At 36.5% G+C, this 19,584-nt stretch overlaps 1 pseudogene; it reads right to left on the reverse strand.

Moving 5' to 3' along the window:
- The window catches only part of LOC122106811, a 188,756-nt pseudogene extending 176,082 nt beyond the window's left edge, over positions 1-12,674 (reverse strand).
- Positions 12,675-19,584: the final 6,910 nt, after the last annotated feature.

Consider the following 19,584-nt stretch of genomic DNA (forward strand, 5'->3'; position numbering starts at 1 on the left):
CCCAGAGTTCAAGCCCCATAAATGGCAATAAATAAATAAATAAATAAAATGCAATATACAAAAAAATACTATATACAATATACAAATACAAGATAAAATATACAATATAAAATAATGCAATATACAATTTTTTAAATGCTCATGGAACCATTACTAAATAAAGTAAAAATTCTCACACAAAAGGTTCACTTTCATAAAGAACAGTTGATATCAAATGTGGGAAACATTGAATAGCCTGCTAATATGAATGTCCTTTCTCTTAAATAGATACCAATATCCTGGATTTTTTCCCCAAAATTTCATACATGTAACTGAATAATTTTCCTTGTGAAAATTTGTGCTAAAGCTTTCTGCTTTAGGTCCATCTTGTATAATGGTTGAGTGGTTTTACTAAAGTCTGACAACAACAAACACACAGAGAAAGGGGAAAGTAAAAAAGAGCAAGATCTAAAATATGTGTTTGTGTATGGCCTTAAAGATAAATTGCATTATTGTTAGTCAAGAATGACTATTTCAAGACTAAAATGATAAGGCAAGAGATTAAGCTAAGCTTCCTTGATACAAAAGACTGGAGAAATTTTAAGCACTGTGGTGAGCTAGTAGAGTAGAACAGACCATTTATCTGGGCAATATGAAAAAAAAAAAAAACCATTAGTGTTTGGCAATGGGTACTTATGGTAGGAAACTCCTAGCCTCCCACAGAGAGTGGAAGATAAGGACAGGATCTCAGGCTGTGGTTCCATTTCAGAGTTGGCTTCAAGGTCCTTGAGAAACAAACAAACAAACATAATGTTCTGAAAAGCTGGCAAGAAGCTGAGAAAGAACTTACAGTGTTCTAAAATAAATGCTCAAGAAAAGGGCCATTTTGGCCCTAGAGTCCGGAAGAAAAATCTGTTTAGTTAATTAAACTGTGGGGAAGTGGAGGGTGACTCTGTGTGCAAGTGTGTGAGTGCACATGTGTGTATGCACCCATATGCACATGCGTACATGCTTTACTAGTTGTTATTGAAAGGAAGCAAAGACAGTGAAAGAAAGGGAAATACAGATTAATTCTGTGAGTAAAAAACAAAACAAAACAGATTAATTCTGTAAGATCACCTATGTATTTGTTATGCTACCAACAGTGCAGGTATTTGGAAAGGTTGAGAGAGAACCCATATGGTAAAGAATAGGAAATCCTATTATACCTTGTGTGTTATAAACTACTCCTTATAGGTGTTGCAGATTTGTTAAGGAATTTAAACATGAGAATCAAATGCAATGCCTGAAATTTGAAAAGAACCTGTTACCCAGGAGTCTGGAGGAAAAAGGTAGCACAACCAAAGACTTGGAAATGTAATGGAACATGTACAAACAGCTATGACACTTTACCATGTGAGGGCAAGATTCTTTCCCTCTTGACAAAATTCAGAAAGAAGAGTACAAAAAATAAGTCAAATTATATGTACATATATACATGTATTTGCACATTTGTTTACCTTTCCAAGTGTGAACATTTCCTCCAATTTTCTTTACTATTTTTGGAACTAATTATGTGTTATTTTTTTTAAAAAAAAGATACTTAGAAACTGTTGAAGTATATTAGTATAATTGTTTTTTTTTTTTCTTTTTCTTTTTTCAGTTGTGGCTTGAACTCTGGGCCTGGGCGCTGTCCCTCAGCTCTTTAGCTCAAGGCAAGAGCTCTACCGCTTGAACCACAGCGCCACTTCTGGTTTTCTAGTGGTTTATTGGAGATAAGAGTCTCACGGACTGTGCTTGTGCTGGCTTTGAACCATGATCCTCACATCTGAGCATTGTGTTTTTAACTTTGTGTGTGCAAAAATTCTAAGTATTAAACATGATTTAAGAAATAAAGCACTCTTTCATACAATCAAAAGAAATATAATGGATAAGAAAATAGCTCACAGTCTTTTATATTTTAATTTTATTGTAAATGTGATGTACAGAGAGGTTATAGTTACCTAAATCAGGCAATAAGTGCATTTCTTTTTGAACACTGTCACCCTCTCCTGCCTTTTCTCCCAGTTTATCCCCTCCCAACCGCCTTTCCCCTCATAGTGTCTACAGAGTATCACTACTGAATTGGTTCACCTTCCCTTTGACCTACCTTCTCTGTGCTTCCCCTTCCCTTCCCCAGATCAGATAAACTTATATATAAAACAAAAGGTCCAGAAATTTGAAACAGCAAAAAAGGGAATAAACCAAGAGGGAGAGGACGTGAGAACCACAAACATTCGCTTAGTTCAGCATCATGTGTTATGTATTATTATGCTGGGTCTTGATCTAGCCATGTATTCACTGGGAAAAAAATGTAGTTGTGAATATATTTATACCTTAAAAGACTATTCATGCTGGGTACCGAGGGTTTATGCCTGTAATCTTACCTACTCAGGGGGGTGAGATCTGAGGATCTTTGTTCAAAGCCAGGCTGGGCAGAAAAGTCCATGATACTCTTATCTCCAATAAACCACCAGAAAACCAGAAGTGGTGCTGTGGCTCAAGTGGTAGGGCACTCGCCTTTTCTTTCCCTCTCTCCCTCCCTCCCTTCCTTCCTCCTCCTTCCATCCTTCCTTCTTTCTTTCCCTCCTTCTTCCCTTTGTTCCTCTCTTTCTTTCTTTTTTCTTTCTCTTTCTTTCTTTCTTTCTTTCTTTCTCCCTCCCTCCCTCCCTCCCTCCCCCCCTCACTCCCTCCCATGCGCTCTCTCTCTCTCTCTCTCTCTCTCTCTCTCTCTGTCATTGGGCTTGAACTCTGGGCCTGAGTGCTGTCCCTCAACTTTTCAGCTCAAGGCTAGGGCTCTACCACTTGAGCTACAGTGCCACTTCCCGATTTTGGTGGTTTATTGGAGATAAGAATTTCACGGACTTTCCTGCCCAGGCTGGCTTTGAACTGTGATCCTCAGATCACAGCCTCCTGAGAAGCTGGGATTACAGGCGTGAGACACCTCGGCTGGCTCTCACTCTCTCTTACTGTTAAACTAGAGCATGAACTCAGGACCTTGGTACTGTTCTACCATTTGAACAATACATCAAGTTCCAGGTATCTGCTATGTCATTGGGGATAAAATCTTATAGATAGATTTGTCTACACACATATTGTCTTTTTTATGTCATCCCTTTCTTTTATTTTTTTGTACATTTTTTATTGTAAAAAATGCTGTTCACAAGGGTTACAGTTACATGAGCAAGGTAATGAGTATATTTCCTATTGTTTTTTAACCAAGATTTTCAGATCTCACCTCCTGGTTAGATAATTATTACAGAGCTGAGCCAATGGTGTCTCACCGTATTATCATTTCTAAGTTTGGGGGCAGTATTTTCCTCCCAACAAGAAATGCTTATTTTCTCATTTGAAATAGATCTTTGAAGTCTCTGTCTATGTTATTACTAGTACTATAGAGTACATTAAGTTGTAAGTAGATATAACTTTACCTTGAGGAATATCAATGTGTTTACCTTGAGGAATATCAAATGGACAAATTTGGTATCTACAAATGGACAAATTTTATATGCTTGCAGTGTATAGATGAAAATCTCTTCACATTAGGAAAGGCACTACTTCACAATGTAAAATGAAGTCTAACACAATGACACGTTTCTTTGCCACATATAAAATAACAATACTATATCAATAATGTTATGGTGTGGATGCCTGTAATAAAACAGGACATGCATATGCTTTGTACGGAGGGCGAATGGGTACAGTAACACTTGAGAGCTATAAGAAAGCAGAGTTTAGATTACTTTCAGGCACTATGAGTTTCCTCATAAGTGAGCAAGTTGTATAATAAAGAGATAATAAAGTATCTTGGAGCTGACTGCACTGCCATTCCCTTTTGAAGGTGAGAAAAGCCATTGTTGTTTGAAGCCCTTTCGGGACTATTTGCATAGAATGCTCAGTGCTACATCCGCAAAACAGGGCTGCTCCATGCCAGGCTCAGCCACTGTTAGCTCACAGCAAGTTTATTCGTTCTCTACATTTCAAAGTTGCAGCGTGTGAATTAAGGCAATCGCTGTTAGGTTGTGACAAGAGTCTGAGAGCAAGTAAACTACATATTGAAAGCAATTAGCCAGAGGGAGAAAAGGATTTGAAGAATGAGGTAACCAGATGAAGACATCTGGATAATGTTGATTGGCAGCCTAATGGCTCCTGTCTTCACCAAATTAGGTATCCAGTGGCTGTTTCTATTCTTTCTGAACATAATGCTGTATACAATGTAGCAAATTGGAGAAAGGGTAATGTCGAGAGGAAACTGGGAGGGCACTGAATAGTGGGGTTTGGAAATTACTGAGAAATTTTAACATAGAAGCTGTATCTGTCTATGTCCCAATGAAGAGCAGATGGCTTATTCAAGTTAGCATAATCAAAAGAGAGTTTTATAAAGGAATTGAAGAAAAGGCATGGGTATAATATAGGTCAACCATAGAAATTTTGCACACCCTTAAACTTAATGTTAGAGCTATTGCTACCCCTGAGTTCCAGAGGACAAAACTTAGTAGTGGAAAGATGATTCTAGAAGGAGAGGATCTCCTAGAGCAGCATTTTCCTTAGGCCGCCTGGAGTAGGATTGTCCAGTTAAGAAAGATTACGCGAAACACATTATGATTTATTTGAAGTACAAGTTAACTGGTATATTTCATTTTCAGTTGTGATGTCTGGTAATAGTGCAACACTAATTGAGGGAGGGTGTTAATTTGTTTGTCTTTGCTCTTTGCAATCTACTTTTGAAAAGATACCATAAAATATGATGTTCTTAGGAGAGAATCACACAGGCTTCATAGCTATGTGCAAAAGATCATAGAAAATGGTGATTACCATGTTTATCAAAATGACTCCAGGAAGTGGAAACAAGAGGTTTTATTGTTATTTTCCTTCTATTTTCTCTTTTGTTTTTGGTTTTGTTTTGTTTTTCTCCCTTATTGCTGTTTTTTATTTCTGTACCTTTTGTCTTGTATATAAGTTTCTGGTTGGTGGGGAGCACAGAAACGCTGGGTAAGGGGGTGAACAAATGTGGCACCGATACTCACTAGACATGATGTTGAAAATGAACTATACAAGTGGTGGGGAAAGTAGGTTAGGAAAGAGAAAAAAACTGGTGAAAAAACAAACAAGGGAAGAGATGACACTTCTCAGAAAGAAATATACCTGGCCTGTGTAACTGTCACCCCTCTATCACTTTTATAATAAATAAATAAACAAGTAAATAGGAAAATAACAGAAAATGCAAGCTTTGTTTTGAAAACACAACAGTTGTAAAATGCATTTGTAAAATGGTACGTAAAATTTCCAGATGTTTCTTTCCACCAGCATTGGATCATAGACCAGGCTTCCATAGCGTTCTTAAGAAGTAAGCACATAGCGTGAATGAGGGATGAGAATCTTTCAGGTGATGTTAGGAAAACTGACCACTTTGCTACTTCCTGCTGATCCTTACTGGTCAGAAGGAAATGGAGAAGTCTGATGTGACATTATAGTTCACCTTCCCAGAAAAGAGACTCAAATGAAAGGTAGAAAATAAAATCAGACAAGAAATTCTGAAGATCCTTAGTACAGAAACTGAAAGCTCAAACCATGGGTCTAAAGAATGAAGTACATCTTTTTAACATCTTTTTACTATTACAATTAATAGCTCAGAGCCATTATTTGTAGAAACTAACTCTCACATGTCTATAGTAAGGCTAAAAGGCTAATACGTTTTCAGCCATTATGATTTTATCAGAACTAGAGGTCAAAAATTAAGAGAATCCATTTTTGAGATTCATCCTTATTCTATACAAAATAATGGGAGGTGTGTAGATATGTTTGTACAGAGCTTACAAAAGATTAGTTAGATGCTGAAACCAATCCACTGATTTCATGAACTTGCTTTTACATTAATTGGCTTTCAGTTGAGAATTTCAAGCATAAAAACATACAACTCTGCACTCACATTATAACAGGGCATGAATAACTCATATCTGAATACCAGCTTCTTCTTCATTATTAGAACAATGGACTCAACTCTTTTATAGGGACCAGCTTTACCTGTGAATGTGTGAGCATTCTGGTCTCTGGATGGGCCATCTCACAGTTCTTGAAACTGAATAAAAAAGAAAAACCTTCCTCCTTATCTCTGGTTTGTGTTTCATGATATTTTAATATAGCATTATATGACAAGACGTTGTATGGAATGGCAGGTTGTTATAGGTGATTGAATTCAATTAAGAGTAATTGTTTCAAATGAGTGTATGCTGACAAATTACATAAGACACTTGTTAAAAATACCAAGTTTTGTTCCTTACCACCTGACATTGCTGATCAAATAAATTCAGTATGGAAAGCTAGCATCTATTTTTAGAGTGTCCTAGTTATTTAGATCTCAGTGTCTTGAGCCATTGTGTGATCACAAGATGTTTGAAGTCTCATAGTATCAAATATATTTATACTATTTTGACATCTGCTTTGCTTGTCAGTGCTACTTCCAGGGGTGAAAGTGAATTTTCCTGTCAAATGGCTTAATATCGCTCTCCGTGTCCTGCTCATTGACATCTACATTTGGGTATTCAGTTGGAATATGAAATCTTTAACCTAGCTTTGTCAAAATGAAAAGGACAGCATGACAAAATGAAACAACTACAGTTCTGTGTTCTACATTTCACTGTCTCGTACAAGTAACCTTGTCTGCTTCAGGAAGGACCCATGAACGGACTTCCCTCCCAAACAATTCTCTTTCTAAACCTCACCCAAATGCTTATTGGATTTAGCCAGGCCCTGCCCATTTTCCAGATGAAAATTCTAACACACACTTGCTCTCAACCTTTCAACTGCCCTTATTTATGGCTAAACGTCAAATTCTTTATTTAGTGCCTAGATACAATTTCAAAGTATTCGTTCAAATTATAAGTTTTTGCTGTAAATAGGCATACTGAACTCTTGGGAGTTTTCTCTAAGTCAAAATATTATTTTACATGTAAACACTTACTTTACTGTAAGTATTAAAGTTGAGTAATAAAAATTTATTAACTTTCTTTTTATGCAAAAAAATGTTCCAGGTTAAGGACGTGGTTCAAGTGATACAGCATTTGCCTTCCTTGTAAACACAGGTTAAGGTCCAAGATCCAAGGCAGTGTGTGTGTGTGTGTGTGAGTGTAATATCTCATAGATATGGTTAATTTCTAGTGGTGTTGTAATAGGTGATTTTTTCTAACTTATTTTTTTTCAGTGTGTGAACTTAACAGGTTTACTCACAGAAACTTAAGGTTAGCCAGTGCTGTGGCTCAGGCCTGTATTTCTAGCTACTCAGGAAGCTGAAACCTGAGGATCATGGCTCAAAGCCAGTCCGGGCAGGAAAGTCCTTGAGACTCTTATCTCCAATTAACCACCAGAAAATTGGAAGTGGCCCTGTGGCTCAAGTGGTAGAGTGCTCACCTTGAGCTGAAGAACTCAGGGACAGTGTCCAGGCCCAGAGCTCAAGCCTCATGACCGACAAACTTAAGTGTATCCTTTTACATGGACACAATATATGGCACATATCATTGTGTGTATTCTCTGCCATTGATTAAAATATCATTTTGTGGTGTATGTATTTTTTCTAAAAAAACATTTTTTGTATCTTTAAGTAGTTGTATGAAGGAGTTGCCATTCAACAAAGCAGTTCATGAATACTATTTTGACAATTTTCCCTTTGCAGACTTCTTTCTCCTCCTTTTGCTTTTTTACCTCCACAGTACCATAACTTATAATCCTTATAATCCTTTCACAATTCTTTCCTATATAGAATATTTTAAAACTGAGTGGCTTTCTGTGGTTGCTTCCTTCTGTCCAGCTAAAGATTTTCAAGATATATCATCTGGGTTGGGGGGAAGGGAAAGTGGGAGAAAAAGGGGGGGGGTAGCAATGGTAACAATGTTTGATAAGAAATGTACTCATTATATTACATATGTAACTATCACAGCTCTGTACAACACCTTGACAATAAAATTAAGTTAACAAAAATAGCCTGGCACTGGTGGCTCACACCAGTAATCCTAGCTACTCAGGAGCCTGAGATCTGAGGATCATAGTTCAAAGCCAGCTGGGACAGGAAAATCAGTGAGACTCTTATCTCCAATTAACCATCAGAAAACCAGGAGTGGTAGAGCACTAGCTTGGAGCTGAAGAGTTGAGGGACAACTCCCAGGCCCAGAGTTCAAGCCCACCACCGACAAAAAAAAAAAAGAAAAGAAAAAAACAACCAAAACGTGATTTTTCTTATTTGCTTTATTTAAGCCAAGGCAGAAACTTTTACAAACGTTTGTTTTAACTTTGTTATTACACAGGATCATTTGCAAACTAGTAGTGGACTTATGGTGCATGTTTAGAGGTGTATTGTAGGTGCATCTTTTGCTTATATGCCTTAAGATGTACAGTAAAATAAAATACTTAATACTTGGATCAGGATGCAGAATGTTCTTTTTCCAACTCTTAAAAATTATATTTTATTGTCTTTTTTGGAAAGTAAATTATTGTTTCTTTCTTGATGTCATTTTTATTGTTATTATAAAGGTGATGTACAGTTGCGTTACAGTTATACAAGTCAGATAAAGAGAGACTATATTCCTTAATTTCCAAGCTTTGCCAGTTACCAGATGTGACAGTGACACATTTACTTCACATTTAAGTAACAGAATTTCATCTGAAAAAATACAGATGATAAATTATCACATCAATTATGTGACAATACATGTAATGAACTTATCATAATACTTAGTACACCAACTGTTAGTACTTAGTTTTCAATGATTTAGCAATACAACTAATAACAATAGTAATAACTATTATTAGTTAATACTAACAGAATACTATCTGAAATCTGTATTTCTGTATCCTGTGCCCTGAATCTGTATCCTGAAAGTGTTCTAAACACCTAGGGTTTAATATACACCTACTTGATGTTAATTTAAAGAACAACATTTGGTTGGTTCTGACAATCAGCATACAGATAGGGTAAAGTAACTACCAACAGTACATTTTTTAAAATTTCATACTTACGTGTGTAAACTTTTCTGAAATACAATATTTGAACTTGCAAAAAAAAGTATACTCCAAATATAGCTCTAAGGCTCTGAGCATAATTTATCTAACTTCTACATAGAATTGTTTGTTTATTGCAAAATCTCAAGTTTAAGATCGAGTCAATAATTTTCCCTGATATAAATATAGATAGAGATAGAGATATATAGATATATGTATGTTTAGGTACATATGTATGTATAGTATGTATACATCTATATAGAGGATCATTGATTAGCTTTCTTTTATTTTTAATTTTGCTGCTATCAGTGCCCTATGACTCAGAGTGGAAGGGATAAGTTCCTGGAAACATTTCTACCTTAATGAAATTTCTACCAATGAATCATTACTACCTCAGGAAGTTCAATTAATTGCCTGAATATGAAGCTTGCATTTACCTGTATTTGTTTCAACGTCAGTTTGCTCGGTTTTCCACTTAAAGCTATGAAAAACAGCCTAAGTTGTGTGCTTCTCTTTCCTGTTCAAGGCCTACATTTCAATGTTTATGTTCACCCTCCTTTGAATAGCTGAGTTCAAATAGCTGTTGTTGATGTCCTTACAATGCAAGACTTCTTCTGTAGGTGGTCACTCTGAGCTAATAGAGGTAAAGTATGAGACCATAAATAAATAAGCAGCAATTGCCCTTGGGTGACATAAGTACTGCTTTTAATTACTTTAAAGCAAGCTTTTTAAAGCCCAAAATATGAACTCACCATTTGATAAACACACTGGAAAAACAAGAGCCTTCATTTTGGCTTTACATAAATTTATGAGGTTATGTTAATGGAAAGCCTTAGTCACACAAAGTCTGCTATAATGGAGTTGTGTCATCCTGAGGGTAAGTGTACAATGATAGCAATAACTCAATGGAAATGGAACATAGGTATTCAGCTTGCTTCTGCTGCTGTGAGACAATATAAAATGTAACAACAATTGAAGAATGAATTTGTCTGTTAAATTCTGACACTGAATTCCACAGTTGATCAATCTTTAAAATACAATTCTATTAACCAAATAAATATGTAAATAATTGTTGTAATGAATACAGAACAGCTCTTAGATCATTAGTACATTTAATACTGTATATATTTTGGTTTTACTACCAGATTGAACCAAGTTCCCCCTCCTTGACTTCTGATGATGATTGAAAGAGTTGAGAAAAAGTGTGTAATTAGAATTAAGCAATATTAGTCATAGATATAGAGTTAGAATTACAAGAGTATATGAGTAAGTACTAAGTGAGGAAACCAATCTAAGAATAAATAAAGTAGGAGAGCATATAAGGAAGTGTCTACTTATGTCCAGACTGTTCCTATACTGGTTCCCATTCTTTCATTGCTTGTCTTTCTCTTCATTACTCAGCCTATTTAATCATTTAATGTTTTACAATATAGACAAATGAATTAAAAAAATCTGATTTCCTTGCTTCTTTACTTTTGCTTAACCTTTACAGTTAGAATACATTAACTGTACAAAGAGTTTCACAGTACTATTTTCCATAGATAGGTAGGTAGGTAGATAGATAGATAGAAATAGATATGTATTTATTTCTATCTGACTATATTCTCTACAGCTCTTTTTCTTTAATTTCACCTCATCTACCACTACCATCGTCAAGAACTATGCCTTGTCATCATGGAAGCTAAACCAATTCTCAAACGTCTCACTGGGTTCACCCGCAGTCAATTCAAATGTTTTACATCGCTTTACCAAACGTTCTTTCAAGTACCAAGCTTTCTCCTCATTTTCTATTTCTGCTGATTCTATCCAATCCCACTCAAGTTATTTCTGCACTCTATTCCATGTCAATTCTGTATTTCAAAATTTAAATACTTGTCTTGCATATACTCAATGGTTTTAACTCATTTACTCATGTATTTTCCAAATAAATTACATTCAAAAACTCCAACAGTGATGTTTAACTAAATTATTTCTTTATAATTTTTCTGAGCCTTTAGACCTGAATATTGTTTCAGAAAAATTGCCACATTATGAAGATGGAACCAAAATCTATAATGGAAACAAACAATCATTCAATCTGTCCATCAACCTCATGCTTTGTAAATAAAAAAAAACATATTAGCCCTTGCTCTCTGGTCTGTGAGCCATAGGAAGTTAGAGTGTATGGAAGAATAAATGTAGCATATCTTCATATAAAGGTTTTTGATGTCCTTGGGTTTCCTCTCCTTCATTTTCTTGCTGTTCTCTATGTTGTCTTTGGAAGGAGGGAATCTGTAGTGAAGTATAACTCTAATAAATAATTTCTCCAATCTTTTATAATTGGACCTTGGAGGCAAGCCATCTTCCAACACTTTACCCTAAATGTAGGTCTCGGTATAAAAGTTATTCTCACATGAAAAGAAGACAGGGGAGAGCTATCTGATGAGGCTGGTAGCATCAAATACTCCTGAGTGTTGACAATGCTGTTGTGGTTTGAGTGATAGGACAAGCCTCTTTTCTCCCATCTAATTACCTTAAGGTGTTTTTGCTTCAATAGACAATAAAAATGTGTATCAAATTCCATTGAATAATTTTCTACTCACAGTTCTGACTTCTATTCATAAGTGAAACTGCTTGCAGTTATAATACACTGTATCATCATTTTAGGTCATCCACTCACTTTTTCATCTTTTATAAAATTGCTCCGAAGTTTCTCATTCTTCAAAACTTCACAGAATGGAAATTTTCTAGTCTTGGGAAAGACGAACTAAATTTAGGATTTTCAGATCTTAAAAGTCCCTTATGAAAATTTATAGGGAAGTGGGAAGTCATTTTTGTGTGTGTGTGTGAAATCTCTTTCTTAAAAAATAACTTATAAATGATTTCATTAGGCTCTTGGTAAGAAGTTGAGAACACGATTTTGGGAGGAGAAATTGCACTTGTTAGAGCAGACGTGGGTCGCATGCATCCTGGGAGCTGAGGAGCACCTTCGATTTGGGGTAGAACTTGTGAGTCCACCGCTGTATGCTCATGCTTGCGCTGCTGTGTAACCTCCTATTTCTCTTTCTCTGTGTTGATCTTGCCCTCCTGGTGTCTGGGCTTCTGCCAGCTTCTTGAAGTCATCATCGGTGGTGTGTTTGGAGATTTTTCACCTTGCTGATAACAATCTTTTTTTGGGAGGGGGAGGGAAGGCAATAACACATGTCTAGATTGCTCTATGCAGAGGAACACGACTAAGGGACAGAGGCCAGTCACAAGTAGCAAACTACTGCCTAGTGGCTTTAAGGTAGCCACCCTCTCGCCTCCGTGGTGCAGGGAGGGTGATGAGGGTGGTCCCCGGGCTGACGCTGGCTCACAGCCTTTGCTGATGCTGACAGAAGGGCTTCTGGCCGTGGCTTCACAGTTTTCCAGGCGCATCTTCCGGGTGGGAGTATCTAGGCATTTTGAGAAATCTAACCACCCGGGTACCAGCGTTCTTGTCACCACCAACTGGTTTGGTGGTGAAGGCAAGAACCTTCTCTTTCTTTTACTTTTCAACCTTGCATTCATCCGCTGAGTACGTCCTCCTGCACGTGGAGTTTCTGAAATACATCGCAGATGAAGGAGTAGCTGACAATTCCTCCGAACAGGATCGGGTTTGGGCTGCTGTGGGGCCTCCCTCTCTTGGGCTTTTTTAGCCTTAGAGGTAGGCATCTTCTGCTTGCCATCGGCACTAGCTGTTGCTTCTGCGGCTTCTTCTCCTTCTCCTTCACCTTCCTCTTCTCCTCCTTCTCCTCATCCTCCTCCTTCTTTCTTCTTTTTCTTCTTCTTTTCCTCTTCCTCTTCCTCCTTCTTCTTCCTCCTCCTCCTCCTCCTCATCCTACTTCCCTTCCTCCTCCTTCCCTTCCTCTTTCTTCCCTTCCTCCTCTACTTCCTCCTACCCCCTTCCTTCTCCTCCCGTTCCTCCTCTTCTCTTTCCTCCTATTCTTTCTCCTTCTCCCCATTCCACCTTCGCCTCCTCCTTTTTTATTGTAAAGGTGATATACAAAGGGGTTATAGTTACATTAGTAAGGTACTGAGTACATTTCTTTTTTTTTTTTTTTTTTGTCGGTCATGGGGCTTGAACTCTGGGCTTGGGTGCGATCCCTGTGCTCTTCCGCTCAAAGAGAGCGCTCTACCGCTTGAGCCACAGCACCCCTTTGGGTTTTCTGGGGGTTAATTGGAGATAAGACTTTTCTGCCCGGGCTGGTCTTGAACTGTGATCCTCAGATCTCAGCCTCCTCAGTAGCTAGGATTACAGGCGTGAGCCACTGGCACCTGGCTACCTTTGTTTTTGGACAGCGTTACATTTCTTTTCTTCCATTCCCCCCTAGCTACCCCCCCCCCCCCACCACACACACACCAAGTTGCAAAGTTCATTTCCAACATAGTGTCTAGTGAGTATCACTCTTGTATTGGTTCACCTTTTGTCCCACACTTTCTGTGATTCTCCTTCCAAAATCAGTAAATGGTATAGAAATAAAAAACAGTGACAACAGGGAATAAACCAAAGGAAGAAAGAAAGAAAGAAAGAAAGAAAGAAAGAAAGAAAGAAAGAAAGAAAGAAAGAAAGAAAGAAAGAAAGAAAGAAAGAGAAAGAAAGAAAGAAAGAGAAAGAAAGAAAGAAAGAAAGAAAGAAAGAAAGAAAGAAAGAAAGAAAGAAAGAAAGAAAGAAAGAAAGGAAAGAGGAAGGAAGGAAGGAAGAAACAACTGTAAACAGTACCAAAAAAAACCCAACAAATCAAAACAACAAAGCAATCCTCTTGTTTCCATTTCTTGGAGGTCATTTCAATAAGCATCATTTTGTAAGGCCATGTGCACATAGCTCTTGAGGTATGTGATCTCCTGCTAAGACTATCCTAGACATATTCTAGTTGTTACAAATGATGGAGAACATGCAGCCTGTGTCTCTTAGGGTCTGGGTTACTTCGCTTAATATATTTTTTCCCAAGGTTTCCCATTTCCTTACAAATGGGGCAATGTTCACTTCTTAGACTTTTTACATGCCTTCTTGCAAAACCTGAAAGAGGAGATCTCTCTCTCTTTTGAAAAGCTAATTTCTGTTTATTCTTTTCTAAAAGACAACACTGCCATTTTAAATAAATGTAGCTCTATGAAGAGGCAGCTACTCTTCTTTGCTAAAAACTGCCTAACCTCAGGCATCATTAAACTCAAATGTAACGATGCCCAACTTGCTAACTTTAGTTTTATTCCATCAATTTCTATTTCTTTTATTTTAGGTTCTGTTGTTTTTCTGGTTCCATCATCTTAGAGACAGGTTTGTATTTCATTTATTAACTTAGTAATGAAAATACATAACACAACAAGATTATTGAGGAGCACTTTTACTAGATACTAAGATGAGTTTTCAGTAGATTTTTAATTTCTATGTACATTTTACCTATAACCTAATAGATTGGTTAAGTGAATTTTGTGATTAGAGGTTGTTGGTTTTTGTTTCTTCCTAAAAAGGCTTTGTAAAAATTACTATTAATTTTTGTATTATTAAGTTCAGTACACGCTAGAAAAATTAAGATTTGTTATGTAACTGCTAGTTTATATTTTGAATTAAAGACTGCCTGTGTTTTCAAAGTATAATTATGTTTTATAAAGCTTATGTAATTTTTAAAATAAACCATTCACTTTGTAAGGTAATTTAAAGTGAAACTGAAGTATTGATTGCTTTGCTTAGATCATTTATTTCCTTTCTAGTTTATTGTCCCCTTGATCTACCAGGCTCAGATAAGATTGCATGTCTATTATGGGCTCTTTTCCTCCCCACTGAGTCTAACATGGTATGTTGACTTGTAGGAACTACAGGAGAAAGGAGTATATCTTGTGAAGGAGAAGTGACTTGAAGCAATAGACAAAGCCAGGTTTGTATAACATGTTGTAAAGGATTATTAAAACTTACTAAGACTTATTTTCTCAATATACTGGAGATTAAACTGAAGGCCTTACAGTTGAGGTTTTTGAATTTTGTCCTGAGGTCATGAGATTTGAGATAAGAGGGCAATGACAAGATCCTATGTGACTTTTGCTACCATGTTGATGTCCTATTAGTGAGGAAGGAATAAGAGGTAACTATGGCAATGATATTGCCCTCAAGCTTAAATTTACCAAAGCATAGACTTTATAAGAAAGCAATAGTAATGTAGATTTCGAATATGAGTCAGAAAAATTGTACTGACTCTATTTTTATATTTGGGGTGATTATAAATTCCATTTTAATTAGGAAGGTCCTGGACCATGTCTTTTTCTAGGTATAATTTTGTGTTTGTGTGTGTGTGTGTGTGTGTGTGTGTGTGTGTGTGTGAGAGAGAGAGAGAGAGAGAGAGAGAGAGAGAGAGAGAGAGAGAGAGAAATGAGATAATTTAATTCTTGTAACTTTATATAAACCTCATTGTCTTCATCCATTCATCAGTTGTAGCTCATCTGGGTTGCTTTCATAGATTAACTATTATAAGCAGTTGTTGAAAATTGTATGGCCCTATTGTATCTTGATACATCTCTTGCATTGATATTTTTCCAAGAATTGCATCACTACAGTAGTACTATAGTAATGTTTCTATGTTTCTGTTTATTTTTGTTATTGTTGTTGGTCATGGGGCTTGAACTCTGGGCCTGAGTACTGTCCCTCAGCTCTTCAGTTCAAGGCTAGCACTCTACCACTTGAGCTAAGCGCCACTTCGGGTTTTCTGGTGGTTTATTGGAGATAAGAGTTTCATGGACTTTCCTTCCTGGGCTGGTTTTGAACCAAGATCCTCAGATCTCAACCTCCTGAGTAGCTAGGATTACAGGCGTGAGCCACTGATACCCGGCTGTTTCTGTTTTTTTTTTTTTTTTTAAATAATTGATTTTCATATTGGTTACACTATATACTAGATACTATGTAACAGTATATTGTGGTTTGTTTTCTTTCATATCTTCACCAGTATTTGTTTGTGTCTGCTCACACTCCTTCCTCCATTCTCCCTCCTACATCTTCATTGCCAAGAATAGCCCATTAGTCAGAACCATGAACATTTCTCCGCTCTCAACACATGTGATCACATTGGATCCCCGCAGATGGATCGAGGGTAATATCCCTCATCTCAAATTCTGTAATTGTAACTATACCCATCAGGTTCATGTTGAAATGGAAGGCAGCATATTTGCATGTTCTTGGTTGCAGCAGGAAATTTTGAGGATGCACAGATTATTCTACCTGTGCCACTGAGTTCGTAATACAACCGGATTACAGTGAGAAATTCAGATTCCACAGTCACTTGGTGACCTTGTGTTTGTGTTCACTAGGATTATGATGAGTCCAATACAGTTGGTATCATTTGCACAACCATCCCAAGTCTCCGATTTTCATTTATCTCTATAGGGTATACTTTCAATTTCTCATAGCACCTATTTGCATGACAGATAACTCCAACTCCAAAGGATGTGCTGGCTTTGTTATTTTATGTTATATTGTGCAAAACACTTGATGACCTTATCTACTTTGGAAAAATTATCTAAGTACTATTGATAGTATATCCTGTGTCATTTTATGCCTATGTGATGATTCAATTAAAAAGGTAGTAAACATCATCAGAATTTGTTTATATAGCCTAACCTATCTATAGGCAGTATTTTAATAAACCAAATCAAATAAATTTTCTCTTTAGATATCTCTAAAAACTAAAAGTGTCACTTTCTTTTTGCTACAGTGCATTTATTATTTTTTTATAATTAATGATAAAAGATGTGTGGAAAAACCCTCATGTGCTTTACTACATTTGTCTTTGGTTGTGATTTTTTAAAAAAAAGTCATAAGCTGGGCGCTGGTAGCTCATGCCTGTAATCCTAGTAACTCAGGAGGCTGAGATCTGAGGATTATGGTTCAAAGCCAGCCGGGGCAGGAAACTCCATGAGACTCCTATCTCCAATAAACTACCAGAAAACTGGAGGTGATGCTGTGGCTCAAGTAGTAGAGCTCCTAGAGCTGAAGAGCTGAGGGACAGTGCCCAGGCCCAGAGTTCAAGTCCCATGACCGACAAAAAAAGTCATTGTTAATAAGCAGTTGCATTTATAACTAACAAATTTATTGAAAATTTTATTAGTGATCATGTTAGATAACAGATTTTCTTAGCAACCACAGAAAATTCTGTGATACCATGTCAATTTTAGAACTAGACAATCGATACACAACTTTTAAATTTAAGCTGAAATACAGTGACATTTAGATCTTGTCTTCCACAAGTTGGAAAAGTGTAAGGTGACAGTACCTTTGATTCTTCCAATTAAAAATTTCCCACTTAATACCCTTTAACAAGAGAAATACAATAACAATTATAGTTATTCACAAAGGACTTTAGAAAAGGTAAAAGAGCCAGCATGAAAACTCTGGTTTTTAATCTTCCAGAGAGAAACTGCACTCTTTTATTTCTGTTGTAGTAGAGTATAAGAAATCAATGACAGGTACATCTCTCTTTGGAATAACTTTTATAACCTTCCTGTGAAAAAGTGTCTATTCTTGGCATGCCACCCACAGTTCACTGACTTTGAACTAGTCATGTCCAATCCCCAGTCCAATGAGGCTCTTTTAGCGATCTCTTGTGGAAGAGTCCCCTGAGACTTCTTTACCAAGGTGTTTCTGGTTGCTCTTCTCATAATAAAGACCAGTCTTAGGACAGCCATGTTACTTATCAAATGAAGTTCATGGCTGAGTTACTTTTGAAGGTCATATCACTTTATAACTACATTTTAAAAAGTAAAAATATTGCCAGAATATTCTTTCATCTCCATGTTTCTTTTAGGACTCCAATATTAATTATTTTTATTGTTTTATTATTTGTGCAAATGAATGAATTTCCCACTTAGGAAAAAGGTATATGACTATAATTACAAAAAGAATTAGCTCTTTTTTAATGTTATTTAGCCATCTTAAATTAATACTTTAAATTATTTAAGATTTCAAAAATGTGCATTCTTTTCCTTACATTTGTTAAAATTTTTCAGGATGTCAGACTATGTAATGAATTTTCAACAATTACTTGTTACTTAGTACCTGCAATAAGTATTTATTGTGTCCTTACTATTAAATACTATATGATGTACTTACTGCAGCAGAAAAGTATACAAGAATTATTAGCTCGGGGACTCATTACCTTTCAATAGGAAAATAAGGAGAAAAATATGAAAGCAAATTTACTACGTAGAATGTTTGGAGGTGATACATGGTAGGGAACCAAAACATGTGGATATTTGGGAAGGGCATGGAGAACTTTGTTTCCTATTTCCTTAGTTTAAGAAAGCAGAATGCAACTTCTATAACAGGAGACACTTGGACACAGTATTTCAAAAAGAGTCAAAATTGCCAAGTGATAGGGACCAAGAAGAGCACACCTGGCCTGTCTGAAGGGCAGGAAGTAAGCCAGTGGACAACTGAGATGCTGTGGACCACTGGGGTTTTGACTGCTCAGAAATCAAATGAGCATTCAGAAGCCACGGGCTGCATTCTGAATTTGAGTGTACACGCACTCTGGAGATAGCAGAGCAGGGAAGCAATCTTACTGATAAGAAAGACCTCCTTGTCTGCATGGTTTCAAAGAAAATAGATAGGAGGCTACAGCTTTAGAGAACAGTGGGTGAACTTGAGGTCAGTGGAAAAGTCTAGGTGTTGTGTATAGTATCTAAGAAAGAACTGATCAAGTGAAATTGATGTTCCTCATGGGTTAGCTGCTGTATTTAAGTGCAAGGTGCCAATGCTGAAATATTTTGTGTTGTTTTTGATTTGTTTTTTTTTTGTTTTTGTTTTTGGTACTGGTATTGAGGACTTGAACTCTGAGTTTGTGCACTGTCCTATATTAATATATTATTTTCATTCAAGGCTAGTGCTCTACCACTTCAGACACAGCTCCAATTTTAGATTTTTTCCATGAGTAATTAGAAATAAAAGTCTCATAGACTTTCCTGCCCAGGGAGGTTTTGAAGAGTCTTTAGATCTCAGCCTCCTGAAAAATTTGGATAACAGGTGTGAGTCACCAACTCCTGGATGAATCAAGATTTTGTTTGTCTGCTCGCTTGTGTGGTTTTCTTGATAGAGTAGCATGAAGAAACTGAAAATGGGAACAGAAGAGTGTGGGTAAAATAAGTTCTAGAAGCATATTCCATGGTTCACTTTTCAGCTATTTAGCTTGAGCTGAAGTAAAATGTAAAATTAGTTATTATGTTAAGTTTCCTGGACTAGTAATGCTTAAAGAAATATAGGAGTCATTAGTACATAAATGCAATTAAACTGTAAAGCCAGAGAACATACTGAATTGAGAAAAAAGAATAATAGGTTACAAAGATGGTCTTCAAAGTCTTCTATGTTTCAGAATTTGGTTTAATATTAGGATTAACAAGAGATAAAATGTAACTGGGGTCAAGGAGAAAAAAAATCCTTGGGAAGGACAAAGGTGTTATCATATTAGGCTTGTTTCTTGGTGCGATGGGAGGAAAACGAGACTTTATGTCACTATTCTTCTGTCAAAACATAAAGCTATATATTATGAGAAAAATGTAATATGGATTCTTTTTTAAAAATTTAATTTTACTGTCAAGGTGATGTGCAAAGGGTTTACA

The sequence above is a fragment of the Dipodomys spectabilis genome, unplaced genomic scaffold (assembly GCF_019054845.1).
Source record: "Dipodomys spectabilis isolate Male_0828 unplaced genomic scaffold, ASM1905484v1 ptg000043l, whole genome shotgun sequence".
NCBI classification, from domain to species: Eukaryota; Metazoa; Chordata; class Mammalia; order Rodentia; family Heteromyidae; genus Dipodomys; species Dipodomys spectabilis.